A 12301-nucleotide genomic window follows, 5' to 3' on the forward strand; every position below is an offset into this window, starting at 1 on the left:
ATATATATATATATATGTATATATATATATATATATATATATATATATATATATATATATATATATATATATATATATATATATATATATATATATATATATTATATATATATATGTATATATATATATATATATATATATATATATATATATTATATATATATATATATATACTGTTACGTATGAGCCTCGGCCTTAAGGGGTTCAAATACATAAACGGAAATAGTTGAGGGAAAAAGCAGAATAAATTACTTGACTTACCGTAAAAGGATTTACAGGGTTAATTTACTCTAGAGGAAAAGGTCGCCAGAAAACTCAGCTAATACTTTACATCTATTTATTTACGAGAGGCTGCTTAACAGTGGGAAAGTAAATGCAACTGGTCACACGTGGACTAATATCTCTCAAGGGGATGATAGTTGGCTCAAAATGAAGATCACGTAAAAGCTGGTTTTCGAAACTCTTGCGGTAATGCAACACTTGCGGGGCGAAGACTTGGACACGTGACTCAGGGAATCTGGATGCCATGATCAGTGGACCTTTGTAGAAATGTGGCGTTGGCTTTGTCTGAGGTCTGGGGCTCTGGGCGTGCCAGTAACACCATGGATAGGCCTTAAAATGGAAGGCTGGCTGGCTGGACACCCGTCCGAGGTCACGACTGGAGCTGACTGAGGACGAAGGCAGGTGTGTTTCCTGGGTGTTGAGGTCAGCTTAACCCTCCAAGAGCAGGGCAATCCTGGAAACAGAACATACAGCCAGCAGAGGGTTCACAGGAAAAAGCGCTTAAGACGTAGGCCTAATAAGTACCAGGCTACCTACATCCTTCCCTTTGGGATACGTCCCTAAAGCTGACAAGAGTCTATATTCCCCTTCTCTAGCAGGAAATTCCTATCTCTGGATGGGATGCTTTGGTTTCCCGCCTGAAATCAGCTGATATTTGGGTGAATATGGCTGCTTCTCTAGCAATTAAAATATTTACTAAATGCTGGGTAGACGAGGAGATCAATAAACGTAGCAGCTCCCCCTGTTAAGAAGGCATTCACTCCCTTTCGGGCGTGAAGGCCTTGGCTTAAATAAGTTTGATCGTCTCGACTACCCCAGTTCTCCTACTCTAACTGAAGTTTTTAGAGCAGCGATACAGCTAACTACAGTGGCCTACCTAACTTATAGGTGGAGATGCTAAGTGTACTAACTTATTGGGTTAATGTAGTCTAGCCTAAGTGAGAACTACTGGTTGTCTGTGACGACAGTCTACTCTACCCCTATGTAAGGTTACTTGAAAACTCTACTTGCTACTACCCTAATGCCCTGGTACTAAATCATTAGCCTAACCTACTCATTACAGTTAATTAGAGACGCAATCATTCCAGAGTGTGGTATGCACAGCAGCGGTTCATCGACTGAATTGTTAAAATACATGATGTGAGGTAATGATGCGTGAGGATGATGAGTGATTAGAGTACCAGGATGGAAATGTAATGAGGTAATTATATTTAAGTGAGGGTTAGTATTACCATTTCTAGGGGTTAGAGGGTTAGTTTTACTGGCAGAGATCAGGCTGGCTACCTTCTCTGGGTAGGTGCCAGGATCACTCTGCAAATGAATGTGACACTGTACCTCGGGCACATGTGTCAAGGAGAGCAGGTGGCTCTTTGGTTAGTTTGTTAATGACGTCCCTTCTTTTTCTTCTTCTTATTCCTCCAGGACCTGGCTATACCAGTCCTAGGAGTAGATGGAGGCACCGACTCTGGGGTAAGGCCAGAAACGCCGTCAGGAGCAGAGGCAGTGGTAGCCTGAGGGATTGCAGGAGAACACCCTACTTCGGTATCTGCAGCAACCATCGTAGAGGTGGAACTTACTGCAGGGGAGGCCCTAACTTCGGCTGCTGCGACAGCCGTCGTAAGGGTAAGACTCCAGGCTGACTCCTGGTCGGGCAGTTCCTGGTCCTCCAGAGGAGGTGAGAATGTGAGGTCTGCCAGAGGTTCATCCTCGGGCGACAGTGGTGAGGGTGAAGAAGACTCATGGACTTGGGATTGGCAATGGGCTGCGGTAAGCTCCATGCCTGTTGGAGGATCTCCTGTAGGAGGATCCTTGATAAGGTTAGGCCCCGGCGCTAGCTCGGGGGCCAGGCGCAGAGGTCAAGTTCTTTGGTGGCTCTACGTCCAGGCTGGACGGAGCTTGGCACTGCTCAGTGCTGCCAAGTAGCACTGGCAGAGAGTTGAGGTCGACTGGACCTGTGGCGGGTACCGGAGGTGCAATACCTCTCAGCGTGCCCTTGGAAATGGGAGACAGAGGCTCCTGTCTCTTGTTGAAGGCTAAGCCTTGTGGAGCATGGACAGTGCCCGCTGCTGATAGTCTGCTAGGGCACCTAGGCCAATTTGTGGAGTGCCCTAGTACGTTGCAGGTTTTGCAACGGAACTGTGAATGATCAATCTCCCTCCTTGGTAACGGGGGAGACTGTTGGTGGACGTACTTCCTGGAGGAAGTAGAATTTCGATGACTTCTTGCTTTGGAGTGAGTAGTCGTGGGGTTAGGACCCCTAGGGTTTTTGAAATGCGAGGGAGACTTCATGTCTTGCCCTAGGAGGAGGTCATAACCTCCTGGAATGTAGCTTGCAACTGCAAGAGTACATACTTTGGAGAAGTGAGGTCTGGTGACTCTCAATTGTATGGTCGGAAGGATCAGCTTGATATGGTTGATACCTTCAATGGTGATTAATTGGCGTCTATCGACGTTAGCCCCTCAGGGGATTCAGTCTTCCCGTATCAGGGAGATTTGAGCGCCAGAGTCGTTGTAGGCTCTGACGTGGCTTGGCGGATAATGGCTTTGGAGGGGTGCGACAGTTATAGGGCCCTTAGCCGGGGGTCCTAGTAAAGAAGGATTGGTAACAGCCATTGCGATGGCGGGAATATTGTGATTAGCGCACCCTCCGTAGTTGGCAGACATGGGACCCTTGTGGCCACAGTCTCGGCAGAACTTGTTACAGAACCTCTTCTGTCGCACTGGACGGTAAGGCCGAGATGCCCCCACAGGTTGCGAATCTGTGGAGTCACCAAGGCTGGCAGTGTGCTCTGGCACAGGTGAAGAGTCCTCTCTGGCAGTGATTTAAGGTAGGGAAGTTAAGGAATCCTCCATTGAATCACCCTCGGAAACAAGTCCGGGGTTAACTGGTGGGCTTACCTGTTCCAAGGTGGAGGAGGTAGGCTGTAAAATGGTAAGAGGCTGACCAGAGACGGCGGGACTGTGAGAGACAGTGGGTGCAGGGCTGGAAGCTGGCAGAGTGGCTTGAGCTAAAATACTCTCCTTACGGGCCTTCTCCCGCTTGATTTCGAGTTCCTTCTCCTTGCGAGCTAGCTCATGCATCCTCTCTTCTTCACTTGCCTTCCTTTCTGCTTCTCTGGCTTTTCTCTGGTTTTCCCTTTCTTCCTTTTCTTGCAGGCGCGTGGCATCCTGCTGCACCATTATCCACAGGTCAAGTGCTGGCCCAGAGTGATGAGGGTTCGGAGCTTCTCTAGCTCTGTGGCAAAGAAGTCGCGGGAAGCAGGGGAAGACATTTCCCTTAAGTTGCAGTGGAGGCTCGGATGAAAATGATGGCCAGGAACAGTACTGGATGGAATGGGGGTGCCTACTGTGTAAAGTGGCACTCACTTGGAAATGTGTTCTACGACGTGGTAGAGAAAAAGTCTGAAAAGACTGGGTGCTCTGTGGCACTTGGGAAGTGTCCCGTAAGTGGGTGGCACTTCTGGAATGGCACCTTCTAATCAGGTAAGACAATCAAATGGAGTGTGCGGTGTACGTCACACTTAAGGGCGTTCCCAAGTTGGGAGATGCTGGATGCTTAAGGAGGCGTTCCGTGGTTGAGTGATCCGAAATGGTGGATACTCTAATGGATGGGCGTTCCGTAGGATGGACACGCAGGTAAATAGCTACCTGTACGTCCTGTACAGGTGCACGGCACTTCAGGAGGCGTTCCTTTTGGACAGCGCTAGTAGTGCTGGTATTGCGGCACTTCGAGAGGTGTTCCCTTGATTGGGTGATCCGGGATAGCGGATACACTGATGGATTGGGCGTTCCGTAAGGACGGACACGCAGGTAAAGAGCTACCTGTACGTCTGTACAGGTGCAATGGCACTTATGGAGGCGTTCCTTGGACAGCACTTAGGGCTGGTATTGCGGCACTTCGGGAGGCGTTCCCTTGTTGAGTGTTCCGAAGGATCACTGATCCTTTTACATGGACACTAATGAATTGGGCATTCCGTAAGGATGGACACGCAGGTAGAATGGCTACCTGTACGGCTGTACAGGTGCAATGGCACTTATGGAGGCGTTCCTTGGACAGCTCTAGTAGTGCTGGAATAGCGGCACTTCAGGAGGCATTCCTTTGAGCACTGGTAGCGTGCTGGTGTGTCCCGTCGGACGACACTAAATGCAGTATACTCAAATATGCTGAAGAGAAATGGCACTGCTCGTGGCAGAGTGTAATGGTGGGGGAGAGAAAGTAATAGGTGGGAGTACTTCAGCAGCCAGTCGATGGACAGTGTCAAGAATTAGTGGCACTGTAAAATGGTAAGAAATGACGTGCACTGGTGGTGGCCAGTCCTAGACTGGTAACGACTTCCATGATGGAAGTAATGAAGGTTGCGGTGGCACACTGCGGTTTGTGCTTGCAGTATACGCAAGTCTTTTGGGATAAAGAAAAGGAAAAGACCACTCGGGCAACGACAGGTAATGGTAATTTTAGAAATGCTCAGTCCTTTGCTGAAGTACTCGGTAAATGAAATAAATGCTTGCAAAGCTGCAATGGACACAGGCGCGTACGTATCACGCTCAGTGCAAATGAAAGACACAAGAGACTAAAATAATGTTAAAGTGTGCGTAATGGTAATGGACGTAGTACTCTTGGCTTTTGGAATAATAGGTTCTCTCTCTCTCTCTCTGAGAGGGTGAAAATGATATATGATGAACTCCCTTGTATGTAATTGAACTAATACTTTTAGTTTTAATATGAAGCACTTGTGTTAAATGATTTACTTACGTTAACGTGTAATGAAAGAATTGCTTTGGATAAGGTTTATGAAAACAAAAACACGCTAGCGATGAATGATGTTTACGCTACTGGTAGCAGCTTGCGCTTATGAAATGATTTGCGTTTTCATATGAAATTTACAACGATGCGTTTTACGTTAATAATTCTTGTAATTGTACTGTACTTTGAAGATTTACGTTAACTTTACGTAAGGTTACTAGGTCCCTGTGACAAGTGAAAATGACGGTAAGGATTTGAAGATGGAATGTTAGCAAACATTTGTAAATGGAAAAGGTTACGTTTAGTACGAAAGGAAATGAAACTTTCGCTAAGCGAGCGGGTGAGCGATGCTAGGTGAAACGCGTGGTGAGGCTAGCAGAACAGTGAACAGCGTGTCGTTCAAACAGCTGATCTGTAAATGTGAACGCGATTTACAACACGCAATTCTAGTTTCTTATTCAAGGCGAATTACGTTAATTTCTCTGGCAGAACGATAGATACTAGTACCGAGATTAATATTATTTAAATTAAAACTTCAAGACTTACGTTACTTTGCTTAAATCATTGAGATAATGCTTAAAGGGATAAGAACATGGCTGCCCTTTGTGAAGCAAAGGTTGGCGGCAGGCCTGAGAGAGCGCATACGCTCATCTTAAGCTGAGGGTTGGCAGGCTAAGCGGTTACCAACACTTGGAATGAAAACTAAGTTAAAATGAATTCCCCTAACATATCACAGACAAAAGAATTGTACACTTCTTTTGCCGCAACTATTAGTAGAACACTCCTAACTAGCTAGGCTTTCTAACACAGCAATAAACCCTGGCAAAGCACTTCCTAGGTTGAAGTAGTACTTTTTGGCATCTATCTGCACACGTGCTTATGGGAGCTCATACAATACACGACAATACAAAATCATAGGATTCGCTTGGCGCTTCGCCGTTACAATAATAATATTTCTACTTAACACTCTTTTAAACCACTTCTAATAAAAATACTTAAACGTAACTTAAGCTAACATTGGTTATTAATAATCATATTATATGAATGGTATACCTTACCGTGAGTCAGTGTGTGTCTTCCGCTGCAAGTGTGCTTTGATTTGCGCTTTGTAAAAACATTTACATTTTATGTTTTACAAGGGATAACATGATTTACAAGCTTTTTAAGCACGCTATGTTCGAATCTCGGTGAGGTGCGCCATTGTTACGTATGAGCCTCGGCCTTAAGGGGTTCAAATACATAAACGGAAATAGTTGAGGGAAAAAGCAGAATAAATTACTTGACTTACCGTAAAAGGATTTACAAGGTTAATTTACTCTAGAGGAAAAGGTCGCCAGAAAACTCAGCTAATTACTTTACATCTATTTATTTACAAGAGGCTACTTAACAGCCTGGGAAAGTAAATGCAACTGGTCCACAAGTGGACTAATAATATCTCTCAAGGGGATGATAGTTGGCTCAAAATGAGATTCACGTAAAAGCTGGTTTTCGAAATCTTGCGGTAATGCAACACTTGCGGGGCGAAGACTTGGACACGTGACTCAGGGAATCTGGATGCCATGATCAGTGGACCTTTGTAGAAATGTGGCGTTGGCTTTGTCTGAGGTCTGGGGCTCTGGGCGCGCCAGTAACGCCATGGATAGGCCTAAAAATGGAAGGCTGGCTGGCTGGACATCCGTCCGAGGTCACGACTGGAGCTGACTGAGGATGAAAGCAGGTGTGTTTCCTGGGTGTTGGGGTCAGCTTAACCCCCCAAGAGCAGGGCAATCCTGGAAACAGAACATACAGCCAGCAGAGGGTTCACAGGATAAAGAGCTTAAGACGTAGGCCTAATAAGTACCAGGCTACCTACATCCTTCCCTTTGGGATACGTCCCTAAAGCTGACAAGTGTCTTTATTCCCCTTCTCTAGCAGGAAATTCCTATCTCTGGATGGGATGCTTTGGTTTCCCGCCTGAAATCAGCTGATATTTGGGTGAATATGGCTGCTTCTCTAGCAATCAAAATATTTAACTAAATGCTGGGGAGATCAATAAACGTTGCAATATATATAATATATATATATATATCATATATATATATATATATATATATTTTGTATATATATATAGAATAGAGATATAGATATATGTAGATATATGTTACTATATATATATAGTATATATATATATATATATATATATAGATATATATATATATATATATATATATAATATATATATAGATATATATATATCAATCCTTATAATATATATATATATACATATATATACTATATATATATATATATATATATACTATACATATATATAATAATATATATTATTATATTATGATATATAATATTATATATATATATATTATATATTGCTACTTTCAAGACTCATATATCCCCTCTTAGACTGTATAAAATGTTATGTAGAGTTTGGCAACATTTTTTCAGATTCCTAGCTAGCTTAGAATAAGGATGTTTTAAATGTGTGTTCAGATTTCGCATAACATAATTGTCCGTTCGAAGCCAGAGTTGTTTTTCAAAACTTGTCAACACGTTTGATTAGAGACATCGAGGTCTTCGCTGTGTTTTGGGAATTCTGTAATCACGTCTGATAGGGACTTTTCCTTGAGTCTGTTTCAATCGAATACGTGTCTTTGTCAAACTAACTGGTCTCATACGCGTATATCTTTGCCAAATGCCACATGCAGATTTCACAGTTTTTTCAGTAAAGTTGCGTCACATTAGAAGCTTCTGGAAAGAAATGTGTCCCAAAACGTTTTCTGTCATCTCCACTGGCCAGCTTTCGTAAGGAAGAGAATTTTCATTGCATCTTAGAACCGTGTTCCGTTCAGACATCTCTCTCTCTCTCTCTCTCTCTCTCTCTCTCTCTCTCTCTCTCTCTCTCTCTCTCTGCCTCACCATAATTGATATCAATGTAACGTAAAATGGTCACTCGTAACTTGTAGATTTCAGATTTGATATTTCTTAGAGCTTATTTAGTATTATTTAGTGTTTTTGTGGCGTCTGAACAAACATTGTGTGTAACGGCGCCTGTTTTTGTGAGTGTGAAACAAGCTGCAGCAAAGAAAGAAAATTGGTATACCAAGAAGGTAAAGTGTGTTATATTTTTAATAGTTGCAACTAATATCTAATGGTTATGATGGTTTGGTAAGAAACTAATAACTATTGGTTACGATGATTTAGAGAACTAATAACTAATAGTTACAATGGTTTGAGTGAAAAGATTCACATTTTTACACATTGCAAATTTTTGTGTATTGTGTTTGTTTCATTTGAAGTGCATTTATCCATTTTCTTATTGAAGTGTTTATTTTTGGTGTATTTATCCATTTTCGTTATGAAGTGTGTCTTTTTATTTTATATTCTGTGTGATTAATACTTTTTTCAATTTTGGTATTTTCCACATTTTTCTGTGTTTTCATTTGCATTCAAGTCAGTTACAGAAACCTAATGTTGTCTGTTTCAAGTGTGGAAGAGTAGGACACTTCAGTCAAGAGTGTTACCGGAATCAACAGCTGTCAAAGCCAGTTGGTCAAGTTGTGAAAGGTGACCAGGTGAAACAAACTACGAAGAGCAGTGTGGGAAAGAATCAGACTCCAGAGAAGAATGAAACTAAACAAGCTTGAATGTTTAGGGCAATCCAGTGTGGAAATGTTACCTCAAGCAGTAAGTGGCTTAGCAGTGTGGAGGCTTTTAAGCCATATATCTATGAGGGTATGCTGTCAACTCAAGGAGGAAGTGTGCAGGTACCAGTCAAGATATTACGTGATACAGGGAGTAACCATAGTGTGGTAGTACATGGTTCTCACCCTCAATTGGAGAAGAGTCTCACAGGAGATTCAGTTATTTTGAAGGGTATAGGAGGAGAGGAAGTAACCCCTATATGCCGCTTACACCTGTCATGTGAATTGGTGACAGGGAATGTTGATTTTGTTGTAAAAGACTCACTGGCTGTGAAAGCTGTACATGTTCTGTTGGGGAATGAAGTTGGTGGTGTGCCACTTATTCCTTGTCCTGTAGTGACAGAAAAACCATTGAGGATTAGTCCTACAGTAGAGTTGGAGAAGAATAACCCCCACCTGTTTCCTAGTTGTGTAACTACCAGAAGTATGAAGAGGACTACGACTGCAAGTGAAGGATCTTTGTGCTTAGAAGAATTGTTCCAGGGAAGTGATTTTTCCCATAGTACTAACCAAGAAGAGATTTCCCAAGAAGATGAAGAAGATGACGACGACGAAGAAGAAGAACCTGATGTTCCTGAAGAGACTCCGAGTAGTCAAAGTGTTACTGAAGACAGTAGTGAAACTACAGTAGCTGAGTTAGCAGATATTGAGAATTCAACCCTTGAAGTTGGTCAAGTGACAAGAGAGAAGCTAATGGACTTGCAGAAGAAGGATGCATTGTTAACTGATTTGTTCTTCAGAGTTGTTGATCGAGAAGAGATGCAACAAACTCCTACCTGTTATTATCTGAAGGCAGGTTTGCTGATGAGAAAGTATAGACCTACAGATATACCAGGAAATGCTGTATGGGGCGAATATCATCAAATTTTTATTCCATATCCACTGAGAAAGCAAGTGGTAGCAGTAGCTCATGAGTCTGAACATATGGGAATCAGGAAGACTGTGGAGAAGATCATGAAATATTTTTTCTGGTCTGGACTTCACAGAGATGTTAGCAGGTTCTGTCATGAGTGTCATACCTGCCAGATAGCTGGAAAACCGAATTAAGTCATCAAGAAAGCCCCCCTACAACCTATAGAAGTTAGAGGAGAACCCTTTAGCAAAGTGATTATAGACATGGTTGGACTGCTGCCGAAGGCAAAGAAGGGAAATGAGTATTTGTTAACATTAATGTGTCCTGTGACAAGATATCCAGAAGCGATCCCTGTTAGAAACATATATGCCAAGATAGTTGCTGAAAAACTTGTGGAGCTTTTCTCAAAGTTTGGTATACCAGACATGGTACAAAGTGACAGAGGAACAAACTTTACTTCAAAGTTATTCCAGGATGTGATGAATTTGTTAGGAGTGAAACAACAGTTAGTTATCCACCGCCTATCATCCAGAGACTCAAGGTACCTTAGAAAGGTTCCACCAGACATTGAAAAGTATGCTGACAAAGTATTGTTCTGAGTCAGGAAGAGAATGGAATGTTAGTTTACCATTAATGTTGTTTGATGTTAGGAGTGCTTATCAAGAAAGTATGGGATGTTTACCTACTGAAATGATTTTTGGAAGAGAAGTGAGAGGACCCTTGAAGATTCTTGCAGAAAATTGGGGAGAAAACCAAGAGGAAAGCCATGGTGAATATGTAAAGAACTTAAGGAAAAGGTTGAAAGAGAATAGAAAATTCTCTTTAGAAAACTTGAAAGTGAGTCAAAAGAAAATGAAAAGGAGATATGATGCTAAGACTAAGCTAAGAAGTTTTAGTGTTGGTCAACAAGTGTTAGTGTTCTTACCTGTCAAGAGATTTCCCCTCACTAATAAATTTCAAGGCCCTTATAAGATAATTCAGAAGTTAAGTGATAGAATGTATGTGATTGAAACACCGGAAAGAAGAAGAAGACAAAGGAAGATACATGTGAACCTCTTGAAACCTTATTTCTCAGAAACTAAAACTGAAACTGTGTCAATAACACAAACAACTTTATCTACAGAAGACGATGATGGCTACGAATTGGGAGCTGCAAGCAAGATGAATAATTCTTCAATTTTGGAAAATTTGGAGAAGTTGAAACATCTGAGTGCTGAACAAGGTGAAGACTTAAGTGAAGTAATTAGAAGTTTCCCAGAAATTTTTGCAGATGTGCCTAGGTGTACTGATCTGACCATGCATGAGATCAAGATTCAAGAAAATGGAAAACCTTTCAAGGAAAGAGCCTATCGCTTATCACCGTATCATCGAGATGTTTTGAAGAAGGAAGTTGAGTATTTGCTGCAACATGGATTAGCAGAACCCAGTTCAAGTCACTTCAGTTCTCCATGTGTGTTAGTGAAGAAACCAGATGGTTCATTTAGAATGTGTACTGATCATAGGAAACAGAATTCTATCAGTGTGGCTGACAATTATTCTTTGCCTCTTATAGATCAGTTACTTGATAATATTGGGCAAGCCAAGTTTGTTTCCAAGATAGACTTGTTGAAAGGATATTATCAAATTCCCTTAGATAAGAATGCCAAGTTGCTGTCAGCTTTTATTATTCCTTTTGGACTGTTTCAGTATACTGTTCTGCCATTTGGTCTGATGAATGCATCTGCAACATTTCAACGAGTGGTGGATCAACTGCTAGGATCGATAGAAGGAGTAGGTGTATACCTAGATGACATAGTGATTTACTCTACAACATGGGAAGAACATCTGAAGATTTTGAGGAAAGTTTTCAAGAAACTACAAGAAGCAGGACTACAGTCAACCTAGAGAAGAGTGAGTTTGGAAAGGCAACTGTGTAGTATCTTGGGTTTGAAGTTGGGAAAGGCCTTCTTGCTCCAGTAAATGCTAATGTAGAAGGTATCCGTAAGGCTACCCAACCTACTACCAGGGAACAGCTACAGAGATTTTTAGGCATGGCTGGATTCTATCGTCATTTCTGCCCAAATTTCTCAGCCGTAGTAGCTCCCTTGACAGACTTAACTAGTCCCAAAGCTAAGTTTGTTTGGACTCCAGAGTGTCAAGAATCCTTTGAGAAGGTAAAAGCCATTTTAATTTCAAGACCAGTACTTCAAGCTCCAGACTTTGACAAGAAATTTGTGATACAAGTTGATGCGTCAGACTGTGGCATTGGAGCTGTTCTACTTCAAGAAGATGAAAATAATATCTACCATCCTGTGTGCTTCATGTCTTCAAAACTGAAAAAACATCAGAAAGTATACTCGACAATCGAGAAGGAAACTTTAGCCTTAATCACCGCATTGAAAAAATTTGAAGTGTATGTGAATAGACCTAGGAATGAAGAAATTTTAGTGTTGTCTGATCACAATCCACTATCATTTATCCAGAAAATGAAAAATCAGTCAAAGACTGACCATGCGGTCTTTGTGCATGCAACAGTATAACTTAAGAGTGCAGCACATTAGTGGCAAAAACAATGTAGTTGCTGATTATTTATCCTGTTGCAAATCGTTAGATTCAACACTGTGATAAAAAATCTTCTGGAGGGAGGTATATCATATATTGCTACTTTCAAAATGCATATATCCCCTCTTAGACTGTATAAAATGTTATGTAGAGTTTGGCAACATTTTTTTCAGATTCCTAGCT

This window comes from Macrobrachium nipponense, chromosome 13 (assembly GCF_015104395.2).
Source record: "Macrobrachium nipponense isolate FS-2020 chromosome 13, ASM1510439v2, whole genome shotgun sequence".
In the NCBI taxonomy this organism is placed as follows: Eukaryota; Metazoa; Arthropoda; class Malacostraca; order Decapoda; family Palaemonidae; genus Macrobrachium; species Macrobrachium nipponense.